Below are 16,976 nucleotides of genomic sequence, written 5' to 3'. Positions count from 1 at the left end.
CACTTATGTTGTGAGTTTCCTAGGGAAATTTTGGACTGGGCTTTTCTTAAAAGGAAGTTTGAAATTTTGGTTTTAATCTCTTTACACAATGAATCTAAACCTCCTAATGTTTATGTTCCCCCAACTTCTGTAAATTGTGAGACGGCTCTAATTCCAAATGAGGAACCTACTATTCCTTTTGTTCCTTGTCCTCCTCCTTTTCCGGTACCAATTTGGGTTATCCCTAGTGATAATCTTGAAGTTGAGAAATCTAGAAATCAAATTCCTAATCCATCTTCCAAACCTTCTCCCACTTTCCATGATTCATATCCAATGGAGGAAACCTTGGAATCGTTCATGGAGCCCAAGGTGAAGGATGATACCTTTATTTCTCAAGATGGTATTGACACTCATAACTCTAGTCTTAAATATGATTTGGATTCTTATCATCCTCTATCATCTCTTTCTCATGATCCGTTTCACCTTGATCTGCTTGATCAACCTCTTCCAAATACAACCAACTATTAGGTGCAAGGAAGTCACTATTCATAGGTAGAGGAGAAGGAAAGTGAGTATCCTTTTGATATTTCTTCTCTTTTCCAAAATCCTCCTTGTCAATATTATGTTCTTCCTCCTTAGTTGATTTTGAATCTAGCAATCTCAGTGATGAATCTAATGGAATTGATTTTCCTAATCAATCCAAAGTCTTGGGAAACCATGATTCTGATGATGATGATTCTATTGGTGTACATGGTGATGAATTCCCAAGTCTACCATTTGAACTTTTGGTTTATCAATAAGATTTTGTTTTGGAATATCTAGAAGTCAAGTCTAGTTCAATCCAAGAAAAGGTTCTTATGGAAACTTCCTCTTCACCTCACTATCCCTTGCATTTTATTGTTTGTAATGCATTAACTTGTGAAGGAGATACTCCATGCTCTTCAAATTTATCATCTAATGAGTTGGATTTTGAATTGCCACAAGGTAGTGAGGTCATTCATGATGATAAAGAGGGGAGGCAACCTATCAAGTATCCATCGCATTCCTTATCATTTCCAATTTTGCATGAAGAAAATTCTTCTATCCAGGTTACTCATGAGATTTGTTTGATTTATCCATCTTTAGATGTGTAATTAGAAGAATCTTTTGACTTGGGTAATCTGTTTGTTGAAGATGTAAATTTTGATATTTTTAGTGATTTAGATGGCTTCCATTTGAATAAAGGTGATTTTATTGAAATTAAAGATGGTAGTTGTCCATAAACCGTGGTTGATTTGATTCAACCTTCAAAATGAAATTGTATAATTCTTGGAAGTTTTGGGACTCATCAGGGAGTCAGGGCACTTCAAATTTTGTTGATGGTTATGTCAATTTCTCGCAACTCTGGTAGGAACCCTGAAATAAGTCAGATATGGGTTTTCTCGCTCATTGAATGAAAATTCCTTCTTGAGACATGTTTGTTATTTTGAATATACCTCTTTCGATTTTCAAGATTTGGTTTATGATCGGACTTAAGATTCTATTTCAATTTATCTTTCCTCATTTAAATCTATTGTATCAAAATTAGGTTTGGAGAGTATACCTTTCATGGATGTACAAAGCTGTGAAGTTGATCATTCTAAAGATTATCTTTGGATGAAGGATTTATACCTTTATTATTTTCTTGAAAGTAATCAACTCCTCTTGTGAATATTCTGATAGTGTTTATTTTCTTCATGGCACCATATATCCTCTTCAATGTCAATGAATGCTTGTGTTATGTGTTGAATCAAGTTCCTCTATTTCATCCACTACATCTTGATTGGTTTCATGTGCTTTCCATATTGGCATTCATTTTTAATGATTATAATGTCAGTCTAGGGTGTATCCAGTAGCAAGTAGATGATGTGTCACATTCAACATATGAGGAAGATGATTCTTTTATTCAAAGAATTTGTGAATTTTTTCAAACTGATCTATTTTTGATGTCTCCTAACTGAGAATCTTATGCCTTAATCAACCCATATGATCACGGTTCTTGTTCTAACAATTGTCATTCAATTGATTGTTTTCCAACTAGTGTACACAATGATGGTTGTTTTACATCAGTTGATATTTATGGTTTATCATTTCAATATTTAGATACTTGTCAAGAAGTTGAGGCACTTCAACCTCCACTAATGGTTATGTTAGCCCCTCACTATCTTGACAAGCTTTCTGAATATGATCAGATTTATTTTCCCTCACAATATTCTCATCTTGATTCCACACTATTAATTGAAATTATTTCTCCCAAGGATTTTAGGATTTCCAAGATTATTTTTTTGAATTTCATGATCCAATCTATCATCATTTAGAAGCATCTTACTTAGCAAACCCATTTTCTAAGAGCGAGTTCTGATCTTTCCTTATGTTTGCTAAGAAAGACAATATAGATGCATGTAATTTCACAAGGAGTTGTAGAGGTTTGTATGATAATTCGTTCTTATCAAAAAGGCAAGGTGGCATGTTGGGTAAATTCATGTGAACACATCTTTGTTCCTTTAAGAAATACCTTCTATTTTTTGTGCAAGATATTAAAGTTCTCATTTTTTCTATTGCACATTATTATATATCAATTGTAATTTCTCTTATCTTTGTGTTTACAAGTCAGGACCAATTATGGTGGCTTCATTGGAAATATCATTACACTTAGCCTTGACCTTCTAGCTTGTTAGGTTAGGAGTAGGTCTAGTTTCACTTAGTTTCCCTTGCATTGCATCCACCTTCTGTCCTGCTCTACATCTAGTCTTTGCATCTGTTTTATTTTCATATTTTTATCTTACATTATGATTTTGTGTTCATTATCAATTTGCTTTGTCCCTTTTTTTTTCTTTTCATTTTGTTATGTCTTTTCATTCATGTTTCCTTAATACTTTGTGTGAAATATGTTCCTGTTTGGCTCAAAAGATGATGTGGAAAAACTTGAAAAGGGCAATTGTTATGATGAATAATGCTTGGATTATTTGTTACCTATTCTCTATCTTAGGTTTAAATATATTTAAAGTCAATGATGTCTGAATGGAAAATATGATCCATTCAAATGGAAAGCCTTTTGGTCGAATTATAAAGCCCGTATCTATTCTAACATCCTCATTCCTCAACTTGGTATTGTAAATAGTTTCTTCTTGTTGATCCAGTCAAGTAGAGAAAGATAACGAGAAAATCTAAAGTGAGAAAACCAATATCATAGGTTACAAAAATATTTCTCTGAAGGGGAAAAATCCTATGCTCTCAATAAGTCGAGATCCCTCTTCTTCCAAATGAAAATAATAAGTGCTAAAGCACAGTCCTATTAAATAAATAAATAAAGGGTTAAAGAAGAGAAAGTATTCCCGCAAAGGGAGGTGAAGCAAGTGAATTCATCGAGGTACTATATAGTCTCAATGGTGGTGAAGCAACGCTTGTGCTCCTGTAGTGACTCCATCGGGGTACTATCCAGGCCTGTTGGTTGTAGAGAAACACCAAAGATGAAACTCATACTTTGAATATCTTAAACTCACCATGCATATTACCTTTTCCGAGATCAACACAATTGTGATTTGGCAAGCCTTGATATGTGTTTAACTAAGTAAGGGAATGGAGGGGACTATATCTCTAACCAGGTTAAGTAAGGAATCCAAGGTAATCCACAAGATGAATTAATGCTCCCTAAAAGAATGAGACCTTGCACTTAGAGAATTAAACCTAAACAGAGAAGTTGGAGTTCAACCAGTGTGTTTCCAAGTGTTGTCGCTACGATCAACACCCACAATTTTTTTTCTCACACTTGAATTTTGTAGCCTAATGAGGATCTTATGATTTGTCATCCTATTCTTACTCCATGGTCATTCTATGTATTTGAAAAGTGTTTAAGTCTTCTTCCTAGTTTCAAATTGTTGAGTCACTTGCACACACATGCTCAGTCTTCGATGAGTTCATGAGAACAATTCCTTTATGCAAGCTTGGAAAATCATAGAACCGTCCATCAAGATGGTGAATGTGTGATGTTCAACTCATGTCAACAAGTACTATGCACCTCTACTAACAACCCCCCTCTCCTTGTTGTTTTTGTATTTCTATTTTGGTGAGTTTTCTTAATTTTCGTCTTCTGAGCATTTCCACTTTCAAAAGTGTCACTTTCACATTAACAAATATCGTTTTGAATTACTTTTTGTTACACCGGACAAATCCCTCTTGCATACAAGAGTGATCTCTCTAAATCCTTGATGGAAACTAGAAACAAGAAAGACAATTGAACTTACTCTTTCCCTAAGTTGGACTTGTTTGAATGATAAGAATTAAAGCTAATGGATGAGCCTCTTACCAATTTCACGAAATACTCGGTGAAGATCCCTTGTTGTGACTTGATGCAGCTCCTTAATGCTTGACAATACCTGCAACCGTAAACCATGAAAGGATCAAAATCATATGCAATATAATAATCCTAACAAAACTTAACCTAATGATCAAGGAGATTAGGAATTGAATTTGCCTTAATAAAAATTGTAAACAATTATAAACATGGTAAATTTTAGGGGTGAATTTTAGCCCAATGGAAAAATTTAAGGGGTTTTGCATTTTAGAGGGGACAATTTTTTATAAAACATCCACTTGATATATTTAGCCCAACTTTTATTTAAATTTTTTTTTTTTTTTTTTCATTTTAGCCCAAAAAAAATGGCGGCTAAACATGAAAAACTCATTTGGCTTGATTCTCCTGGGTTTGGGAGGTTAAATTCTTGCAAATCACCTAATTTTCAACTTTGAGATGTTAAATTCTTGCACATCGCCCTGGTTTAGGAGGTTAAATTCTTGCAAATCGCCTGATTTTCAGCTTTGAGATGTTAAATTCTTGCACATCGGCCATTTTCTGGTTTGGGAGGTTGTTAAATTCTTGAAAATCATGGTTTGGGAGGTTGGATTTGCTCTGAATCGCCCTGATTTCCTTATTTCTTGGTTTCCAAATGGAGGGCAAGGGTGATACAACTCCCTGTTTTCAAATCTGGTTTGGTGACTAGCTATAGGCAGCAAAGGGTATCAATTTTGTGAAAGAATCCTCCATTTGGACCATTTCTAAATTATTGACTCATTTCTAGGTAAGTCGCAACCATTCAACTACTTGAATATGAATATGCTTATAGGTTATTGCTGGCTCTTCATGTTTGCATAAAACATTTGTAGACTTTGCATACTTTTAGCACAATTATCTTTGAAATTATTTTGCAGCCAGTAGTGGTCAAGAAGATCCTTAGAAAAGGTAAAGTTTTGAAGTCTGTGAACTAATGGAGCAATACCTAAATTTTCGTCATACATGAATCATATCTTCTGCGACCCTATTGTCTTCTGCGATCTTACTTTCTGAATGCAATATTCTTTGTGGCCTTTTCTTATTTGGTTTACATCCTAAAAAAATAAGTCTGTATGGGATTCTTTGGGCCTTAAAATTCACTATGAAAGCTTGTTGTAGACTTGTCTAAAGCCATATCGAGGTTGAATTAAAGGGTGTATTTTCGGTCTCTCCAAATTATGTCTGCGACCTTCTTTTGCAACACATCTGTGGTATCTCAAGGAAAACATACAATTCTTTAAGGTGATTATTTGTACACAGGTCCAACCTCCTTTTGTTTGAGAAGATTTTGTCTATCTAGCTTATTCATACTTGGAGATTGTGCGTGGTTCAAAGTAAGTGGAGTTTTCATATTTGATACCCAGAAAATGAAATGAATCTTATAAACCCTATGATATCATTGGCTATGTTCAAGGATTAGTCTCCTTGTTCATGAAAAAATTCTGAGTTGATTCCAAGATGAAATCCACTGGCTACCAACCTATATGAACATTGTATTTACAATCTAGATCGAAGAACTCGATTAAGAGTTCTGGACAAATACTTATCCTTTTGTTGAAAGTGATATGCATTCAATTTGAAGATTGATCCTATCTAATCCAACCTAAGGTAGCTCTACTTATGTATTATTTTTGGATGCTAACTTTTCTAAGGTTGTTGTAGCTTAAGGACTGTATGACATTGACATTTTTGATAGCTATATTTTGAAGATCACGCAACCCTTTTTGCGCGCTAGGTGACAGATATGTGAAATTTGGAGCAAGTGTTGGAACCTGTGTGTGCATACCTAAGATACACTGTGTGTGCATAAAAAGGAAGTGTGATACACTGTGTGTAGGAGTAGTGGTGGTTCACAAACTCCTTCACAAGTCCGACCAAGCTTCCTCCTTAACTAACCAAGACTAAAATGTTGTGAAAGATGTGCTCAGGGATGGTATGCAAAAATGAAACGTATGTTGTAATATATCTCTGAAAGCAAAGTATATTACTAGCCATATGACCATTTAAATTCATCATTATTGTTACATGAGATAGTAGCCACCTTCGGCAGAATTTTTCTTTACTCATATGTTCAGGGAAATAAATGAGGAAGTGGACACATATCGAAAGAGGGTTAACAGTTAGCAGTGGGGTCCATGGCTGTGGAGAAAATAAGAATGGAGTCTTTGTTGCTGCCCTAATTTCTGAACTGTTTATAATGCTTATGTTTCATTTATTTTTCATTGAGTTTCTCCTTGCAATTTTTTTATAATTGTTATTGCAATTTTTTGATTGGTTGTTTGTGCCCATAAATGTCATAGTGATGTAGGACACTTTTCATTTGGTTTTCAAGGAAGCTTGATCTTCTTTTGAGTAGCCTATTTTGCAGGATGTTTTTGATGCCTTTTTCCCGTTGAGGCTACTAAAATATATGGTTTTGCAGTTTTTATGGTTCTTTTGGGTGTGGGAGTTTTATCTTCTTTTCAGTAGTGTAATTTACAGTTTTGTAGGCTATATTTGGTGTTTTATTGGGACTAGAAAATTCAAGATTCTCCAATTTGTAGAATGGTTTTTCCCTACAACTAAATTATTCATGGAAATTTGTTGTTTCTGAAGATTAGGGGTTCGAAATCAAGCTTAATTTGAAGGTTGTTTGTGCTATTAAATTTTTTTATGTGGCTTTCTCTAGGGTAACGATCTGATTCATTTTACTAGTTGTTTTTGTGACAACAAAATGTATTTAGGTTCTGTACGATCTTAAGCAACAGAATGTTGCATTTGCTTTTGTGTTTTACACCTTTTTGGGGGAACATGATCTTGTATTCAGAAGCATAGTTGCATTTTCTTTTATGTTTTACACCTTTGTTTTGGGAGAATTTGATCTTGTATTCAAAAGCCTAGCTACATTTGCTTTTGTGTTTTACACTTTTTTGGGGGGAACTTGATCTTGTATTCAGAAGCCTAATTTGAAGGTCATTTTCACTGTTATTGTTTTCAGTAGTATGATAGTTTACATGATCTACTTATGTAAAAACCGAAGTAGTAGAATGTTGGGTATTGGAATCTATCGTTTTATGTTTTTTTAGTTGCAACATGATTTGGTCAAGAATGAGTTTCATTAATTTCTGAAGAAACTACATGTTCATGTATGATAATAAACACCAGAATGATATTTGGATCTCTTGTTTTTTGGTTTTGAACTTTTGATGAGGACTCAATTTTAATAATTTATGAGAATTTTGAATGACATACTGAAGATTACATGCTTTATAATGCAATAAAATCTCATGTAGGATACTATTATATTAGGATATTGTTTTTCTTCAATTTGGATGTTTTCTTTATTGTCAAGACTTGGTTTCATTAATTTACTGAAAGTGCATGCTTAAGTGTATGAAATCCTTATTACCAACATCTTGTATTCAGAAAATGTCAACTTGAATGTGTAGGACTACAATGCATTATGACTGCTGCAAGAAGTGCACTTTTGGGGGACTTTTTTGGTTATTCTGATCACAACTATTTTCTATGGGTTATGATGGATGATTAAATATGTATTTTTACAGAGGCCTTCGTTTTATGTCTTTGTTCTACTTCAAGCTCTGGTGGATGACACAGAGGATGGGCTCCTATGGGAGAGATGTCCCATTTGAGTTCACTGGACCATGCAACTTCTTCAACAATTTGTTTCTATAGTGGATCGGTTGGGAATAAACATTAAGTTTGAACTTCCATAATATGCCTTGACCTAGCAGTGAGAGGTTCTGTAGGTGAAAATTTTCCAATTCCTGAAACATTGTTTTTTGAAGTTTTTTACAGGAGCAATTCCAAAGAAAATCATAAAGATTATGAAATTCGAGGGACTTTCACTGGAGAATGTTACAAGTCATTTGCAATTATCCATCAGAAAAGAGACTATATTTTCAAAGTTACAAAAATCATATGGTTATTTAAAATTTAAATTTATATTAGCAGGATATCCAAAAAGAATACAAATTTGAGTCAAGGTGATGTAGAATTAGTGTGTTAATCTTTTCAATCTCAAGAACATAAATGCACATGCTTTCTATCAATATAATTGTAGAGTCTATTAGATCATGTATTTCTTGTATTTTACAAAGCTAAGCAAGAATATTTTCCATGTCTCTAAAAGAGAAAATTCCAAGGATGTACTAAATCTTGTCTCTATGTTTTTGTGTGTGTAGAAATACCGACTGCATCTAAAGAGACTGTATGGGGCCATCTTGGAACACTATTAGTTTCTCATTCTAGGTTTCATATGGTAGCATCTCTAGAGGGATGATAAAATTACAACAAGGGGAAAATAGTTTTGCTTAGTCATATTGTTCCTTATACTAGGATGCAAATGATAACATACTTGGAGGGATGATGAAATTATAGCAAGGGGAGAAAAGTGTTGCTTCATTATATAGTGAAAAAGGCTTGAATGTGGGAATTGGAGTAAGTTCAATTTTATTCGTTAAGGGACTAGACCCAAGGACTCTCAAATTCCTTCAATAATACAAGGCTTATCGTTACGAATTCTCTTGATTCCATAATACTATTTAAAATTATATCCCCCAATTAAACTATAAAGTTTTAGGAACTTATCCTAGCAAGTGTTGATGAATAATGAAATATTATTGATAATGATACCAAAGATCCTTATCGATGTAGCAGAAGAACATACATAGAGAATGAGATAGATGAGAAGCTAATATTGTCTTGCCCATTAACCTCTAAGAAGGCCAATACAAACCACAAATCAGTGATCCACGCAAGGGGACTTGAATTGTCTATATATACACAAGTTGGGATGGCCTAGAATATTAAAATCTGAACACAATTTTAATTATTCTGATTGGGGATGTCTACGAGTTGCCCTTTGATACTGAGGAAAGAAAAAAGCTAACAATATTTATCCTTTAGTGTTCAGCACAAGTTTCCTCTTTAAGATGCTTTGCCTCAACATATGTGCAAGCGGGGATAGTTTTGGAGGAAAGTACTAGACCCCCGTTTGATTCCTCATGTCGAAGTTGCTTCCATTTGATCAGTGATTCGGTAATAGATTTGGAGTAGAGCAACTTAGTGTGTGTTGTTATAACTAGACATGAATTTTGTAACAAAATATCAGATCTTGAGAAGAGTGTTAGGTATTGTGTTGCCTTTATTTGCACTGGATGCATGGAGAGGCCTTTTTTGTTGTTCTTCATCCTGACTACTTAGTGCTAGCTCCAATTGGATTCTTTGTGAGCTAGTTGACATTTCATCCTGTTGTTTTGCTAAATTGACTCCTTTCTAGCAGCTGAGCTCTGGAATCATTGATTGCAAAGCATCCAACTGAATTCTCTACTAGAGCAGTATACTCATTAAAAATTCAAGTTTGAGATTGGCACTCCTGCTTTCTCAAATTGTCAAGGAGAGACCAGAATTGGGAATTCAAAGCAGTGACTGCCTTTTTGTTCCTTTGTAGAGCGAGGCATGTTTCTCTTAATTCTTGATAGTCCATTGGCACTATGAGGGAGCTTTCAATTTCAGGGATGCAAACCAATGAGGGAGAGAATTCCAACCTGAGAGCTAATTTTGATTGTTCGAGGCCGAATTTGGTAGTGCTTGATTCTTTTCCCAAGCAAGGCCCATCAAGTTTTAAAACGAGAAATCTAAGCTCAATTGAATACAGAGAGCTGGAAAGAATAGAAACTTTGAGATGGAACTGACTACGAGCCTTGCCAAAGACACGACCATGGTCTGCACTGTATGGGATGAACCAGAGCTAGAGTGCCAGAGCTCACCAAAAGAAAATGTTGCATCCCTTCCCTGAAATTGAAAAGGAGCAATGAATTCCACATTAAGAGACGACACCATAATCCTACCTTAAAACCAGATTCCTAAGGCCAAGCAGTTATTAGACATAATGTGGGTTAATTTAAGTGTGTACAGGGATATGCAAGTCTTATCCCTCCTGCCCTGGCTTCATGGGAATGGTTTTTCATGCTCAACACCATGTCTTAATGCTGATGTTGTGACGTGTGATGAGGAATTTGTAATATGAGATAGTTTGATCAGAATCTCAATCGTTAACATATAATATACCCCTTTTTCCTTGATGTGCTATTGGATTTTGAATCCGCCATGGCATTCTGCTCGTGAAGGATATGATACGAATTCACCTTTTCAAATTCAACTATAGTTTTTCTTAATTCTTTCCAAAATGGAAGACAAACGAGGGTTTGCATGATTAGAGTTGAATAACATATGCTAAATAATTAGGCCAAAGTCTCCTAACACAGTGACACTTTGGATTTGAGAAGTCTTGGCTAGAGTGAGTCCTTGCAAGAGAGCATATGCTTTAGCCCTGTTTTTTGACATGATGCCAAAGTAGAAGTCAGAAGATGGGCAAGAGGGTGCCTCATGCATTCACTATTATGGGCCTTGACATCGTTGTTTGGTGGGAAAAACGCAGCCAGGCTTGGCAAGTTTTTGATGACAATTGTCCTCATAGAAGGGCTCCTCTGTCTGAAGGAAGGATAGTTGAAGAGAGGGATTTGCAATGAAATTACCATGGCTAGTGCTTTGGCCCCAAGGGAGATTGCACATACATTCCACAAGCACCATCTAATGGACCTCCGGTATTGTAGTCATTGCTTAGATTCCACTAAAAAGTTAATACATTCCTCTCCTTGCACTGAACAATCTAGAATTGAGAAAATTTCTTATACTGTGAACATGGTTTTCAATGTGCCAAGAGTTGTGGTTTGTAGAAAATGACCTAATAGTCAATTAAGACTAAATATAAATTATCCTGTCTCTGATCTATATCTGAATTTCCAAATTATTTTCTAGCAAGTGTTGATGAATAATGAAATATTATTGATAATGATACCATAGATCCTTATCGATGTAGCAGAAGAACATACATAGAGAATTAGACAGACGAGAAGCTAAGAATGTCTTTCCCATTAACCTCTAAGAAGGCCAATACAAACCACAAATCAATGATCCACGCAAGGGGACTTGTACAAGGATATGCAAGTCTTATCCCTCCTGTCCTGGCTTCATGGGAATGGTTTGTCATGCTCAGCACCATGTCTTAATGCTGATGTTGTGACGTGTGATGAGGAATTTGTAATATGGGATAGTTTGATCATAAGCTCAATCAACCAATATTAATTTGGATACTCTATGATTCTCTCATAGTTACTACAATTGTGTACATATGCTTTCAGTAGGGTATTTTCTCAGAGACACTACTATTGTATATTGTTTCAGTGACAACATGCATGTGAATTCCCCAAGAAATATCAATAGTTAAGGAAAACTAAGACCATTACGATATGGTTATGTGTAAGGTGTACTTACCAAATGAGGACAGGTTCAGGCTGCTTTAAATTGTTGGATTGGGACTAGATCTTCTTGTACTAAGTAATTGGTTTCCCTTCTCTCTAGGATTAGCTTTTCATTTTCTAGAACATGAAATCTGAATACCCCACTAGATAGCTTGCAACATCAAATTTATGAACAAACCAAAACATTTTCAAAGTAGTTGGAGTTATTGTTGAAGTTCGTCCAAACATTTCTTGATAGTTTGACTATGGGAATTAGGTTTTTAACTGTTATTTTCCACTATTTTCTCTGATCGACTTAAATTATTTTTTCCCTTTTATTTTTGTATATCTAATGGAGGAAGTTAAGATTCAACTAGTTTGGTTAGTTGAGCCATGCTACACCACATATTCCCTTGCATTATTATGTCTATAGTGATGTCAACAAATGAAGATACTAGTGTTGTGATGAAAGGAATCACTGATGGAGCCTATGATTACTTCATTAAGTCTATAAGGTTAGAGGAGATAAGAAACATTTGGAAACATGTAGTGCATATATGGGGCAGAGAATCTCTCAAGGTTGACTTGGGAGAATGTGAGGATTGTGAAGTAAGTGATTCACCAGACACCTCTTCCAAAAGGAGGAAGGATACCAGTGGTGGGGAATTTTTTGATGAGGTTACATGTGACATTACTTGTATTAAGAGGGCACGAGTTCACTAGACCATGCAACTTCTTCAACAATTTGTTTCTACAATGGATCGGTTGGGAATAGATAGTAAGTTTGAACTTCCTTAACATGTCTCAACCTAGCAGTGAGAGGCTTTGTAGGTGAAAATTTTCCATTTCCTAAAACATTGTTTTTTGAAGTTTTTTACAAGAGCAATTCCAAAGAAAATCATAAAGATTATCAAATTCGAGGGACTTTCACTGGAGAATGTTACAAGTCATTTGAAATTATCCATTGGAAAAGAGACTATATTTTCAAAGTTACAAAAATCATATGGTTATTTAAAATTTAAATTTATATTAGCAAGATGTCCAAAAAGAATACAAATTTGAGTCAAGGTGATGTAGAATTAGTGTGTTAACCTTTTCAATCTCAAGAACATAAATGAGCATGCTTTCTATCAATCTAATTGTAGAGTCTATTAGATCATGCCTTTCTTGTATTTTACAAAGTTAAGCAAGAATATTTTCCATGTCTCTAAAAGAGAAAATTCCAAGGATGTACTAAATCTTGTCTATGTTTTTTTGTGTGTAGAAATGTCGATTGCATCTAAAGAGATTGTATGAGACCATATTGGAACACTATTAGTTTCTCATTCTAGGTTGCATATGGTAGCATCTCTAGAGGGATGATAAAATTACAACAAGGGGAAAATAGTTTTGCTTAGTCATATTGTTCCTTATACTAGGATGCAAATGATAACATACTTGGAGGGATGATGAAATTATAGCAAGGGGAGAAAAGTGTTGCTTCATTATATAGTGAAAAAGGCTTGAATGTGGGAATTGGAGTAAGTTCAATTTTATTCGTTAAGGGACTAGACCCAAGGACTCTCAAATCCCTTCAACAATACAAGGCTTATCGTTACGAAGTCTCTTGATTCCATAATTCTATTTAAAATTATATCCCCCAATTAAACTATAAAGTTTTAGGAACTTATCCTAGCAAGTGTTGATGAATAATGAAATATTACTGATGATGATACCAGAGATCCTTATCGATGTAGCAGAAGAACATACATAGAGAATGAGGTAGACGAGAAGCTAAGATTTTCTTGTCCATTAACCTCTAAGAAGGTCAATACAAACCACAAATAAATGATCCACGCAAGGGGACTTGAATTGTCTATATATACACAAGTTGGGTTGGCCTAGAATATTAAAATATAAACACAATTTTAATTATTTTGATTGGGGATGTCTATGAGTTTCCCTTTGATACCGAGGAAAGAAAAAAGCTAACAATATTTATCCTTTAGTGATCAGCACAAATTTCCAAATGTGGGAATAGAACCATTGTAGGGAGGATAACAATCATTCCACTTAACCAATGGAGCTAGACCCAATTGACATCAGATGTGTTTGCAGTTAGACAAAGGTGTATAAATTTTGGAAATAAGTTTTTTGGTGTTTTTGGAAAGTTAGAGATTGCTCTTATTTTGGTTGTTTTCCAGTATGCTGGAAAAGAGCAACTGTTTCTTTTTCCTTTTTACTTGAAACTTTAAAAGATCTTAAAAACTAGTCCAATAATGGTAGATGGCCCTTAGTACGCTAACCAAACAAACAAAGTCTCACTAACTTAAAACTTCTCCAGGAGGTCCCACCTTACCGATTTTCAAAAAGGTGTAGTCCAGGAGTCCCAGAAGAGCTTATCCATCCACTTGACTTTCAATGTCTGTTCCAAGTGAAAAATGAAATACTATTCTACTAGTAAATTGTTCCATAAATAGAGCAATGAATATGAGGGGCATGTTGGGCTTCTAGTTCATTTGAACTTCACAGAAGTCTATTGCTCCCAATGTTATTTTCCATGTTTGATGCATCTGTGAGTTTCATGTTCTCCCTTTTGAATGCAAATAATGGAATTTCTGCAGTACATCAACTGATTATTTCCTAAATTAATTACGAGTCCCTTGTTAGAGGAGGTTAGAAGAGAGCTTCTTGATAATCTTAATGATTAAGAATATGTGTCATGTTTTGAGCCTTATACAAGGTGAAACTGCAAGAGCTTCAGAAGTGAGGGAAGTTGGGGTTTCGTTGTATTGTATAACTTTTGCACAACACTCGGCAGGGATCTTAATTTGGCCAAGCATCATTGATATTAATTAGCTCTACGATTATTCTTGCATATATCATCCCATCTATAACATTTACTTTTTTCTATTGATCTCAGTGGACATTCAAGTTTTATTTCCATTTGAAATTCATATTGGAGACATGGTGATATTGATGCATGATTTAAAACTTTCTTCACTTGTTTTGCATTCAACAGGGTTTGGCAACTGTGGTTCCAGATATTGAGCCAGCAGGAATTGATCTTCTCTCAAAGAGGACAAACATTATCTTTGTTCTTTGGAATATGATCAAAGGATGTCAAGTAACAATTTTTCTTAATGCTGACAACTTTGCTGTTTGTTTCTTTGTTTTTCTGCCACCATGTTCCCTCCCAGAAAATGTTGTGCCTGGAGCCTAGTAGACACATCATTGCTCGTATGCTCTGGAACACGATTATTTCAAATATCTAGGTTCTGTACCCTGACTTGTATATTAGTTGTGGGGATAAGAAGATTATTGGCCTGTTTTAGCTTAGCTTGCATCATCTCACCGATGAGTTTCTCTTTGGAGACTGGGAAATTAGATGGAAACCTGTATAAGTAACATCATCAAGTATACCATGTTTTGAAAAAATTATTTTGCCACATTTATTAAGGATTTGCACCATTGGTGTAGCTGGATTATGGTGGTTCTAGTTCTTGAAGACTATTGAACAAAAATTTATTTGGAAATTAAGTTGTTTACGATTTTCAAATATGACTGATCATTTGAATTTCTTTGCCATGTGTTGTTACTAACGGGGTATTTTATAATGTTGTGCAATCTGGTTTTCTATGCTTTATAGTGCAAGTATTTACTTGTTATGGTGATGTGTAGAGGATATGATATTCAAGAGGTTTTTATGCTGGTTTTGAAGATAGCATCTCAATGGTGATGGAACCCTTGCTTTGAATCATGAAAGGTTCCAATGGTGAACTGTGAAAGAGAATGCTTATTTTGGATTCTAACCACGAAATGTTTCTCAAAAGTCTAACCCATAGAAAAAGGTGAAATGTTGCATATAAATGATGTTTGTTGCTGAGCAAGAAGTCTTGTTAAAATTTTCAATATGATATATAATCGTGACTCTGTTTTTGAAGCACGTTTTTTGATTGGAAGGCATAGTTTTTTTCCAGCTATATTTCAAAATTTAAACCTTCTTGTTCTTGATGGTTTTACAAAGGCTTTTAGTGACATTGTGTTCCTTGTTGAATGAATGTTATGGGTGCCTTGTTGAGAATAAGGGTATCTTCTATGATATTGATGTCTTTTCTTCAATGTATTTCATGCACCATATGTTTGCATTGATGATGAAGTAACTCTGTGATTATCTTGATCTACATGGATAACTCCTTGTTGGTGTTGTTTGCTCATGGGTATCACTGCATTATTGAGCTCTTTAGATTAATGATGGAGATGATCCCTTCTCGTTGCTTCATGTGATCCCGTGCTTATTTAGAAGAGGTTGGCTAAGTAGTTGATCATTGTTTTGCCACCACTGATGTAGCATTCTCTTGTTTGTGTAAGAAATTATGCATGAATTTAGGTTCTTACATTGTTTCATTGGTGATTAACATGTCTTCTTGCAAAAGTTGTTTTGGTTATGATCAAGTTTTGTGAAGTTTTAACAGTGTTGACCCTCTTAGTTGCTTTGTGGTTAGGTGCATGTTCACAGAAGAGTTGCTCCTTTAAGTTTAGGTGCATGTTCCCTAAAGTGATTGGCTTTCGCTACCTTAAACACAAAGCTTATGCAATCATTGAATTCTCGTTTCGATCATCAATGTCTTTCTTGCACTTGATTGCTTATAACTAGGTGTAAAATTATAAACAAGAAAACTTCCCAATTGACCACAAATTTATGAGTTTTTCAGTGAATATTTTAGCGAGAAATTTTGTCAAACAAATCATATAGATGCTTAAGTAGGTGTTATCTTACGATAGTGAACAAATAACATACCATTGAAACCCCAAAAGAGTTCAATCTGATATATTCATTACTCAGAAATTTACATATAGCTGATACATATAATTTTGACCACCAATTCAACACAATATCACAAGGAAATAGATTTTGGAAGCACAGTTTCTTGTATTTAACAGCAACAAGATTTACAAGTCTCCAATCCTACCAAGATTACATGCACAACAGGTAGTGAAACTTGTCTAGGGCTCCTAACTGATACACACAATTTATTCACACTTGTTCCTTATGTTAACTAGTCCCAAAGGGTCCATATATCCTCCACGCAATAGTGTAAATCACAACTACGTCCAACTATGGTAATAAAACTTACCAAAGTCTCAAATAAGGCCCACGAACCTTTAGAACTAGATTAATTGACATCCACACACTAGGTACAGGCCCCACGTCCAGCAGATGAGTGTGGAGTCTGGTTACAAAGAGAATAGGCCCCAAAAATGATATGTTTAACACAACCCACCTATACACAACCCAAGAAAATATGGTTCGTCCAACTATAAAGAAACTTGAGGTTTTGACCAGGAGCTCGAGCTTCCCCTCC

General features: G+C 34.9%; 1 pseudogene; it reads left to right on the top strand.

Annotated features, from left to right (window-relative positions):
* Positions 1-12,024: 12,024 nt before the first annotated feature.
* LOC149141906 (two-component response regulator ARR14-like) lies at positions 12,025-13,241 on the top strand (annotated as a pseudogene).
* The last annotated feature ends 3,735 nt before the right edge of the window (positions 13,242-16,976 follow it).

Source organism: Pinus tabuliformis, chromosome X (genome assembly GCF_031772625.1).
Source record: "Pinus tabuliformis cultivar Carrire ecotype Pingquan chromosome X, CPIR1, whole genome shotgun sequence".
NCBI classification, from domain to species: Eukaryota; Viridiplantae; Streptophyta; class Pinopsida; order Pinales; family Pinaceae; genus Pinus; species Pinus tabuliformis.
This window is presented reverse-complemented; position numbering and strand designations above follow the sequence as displayed.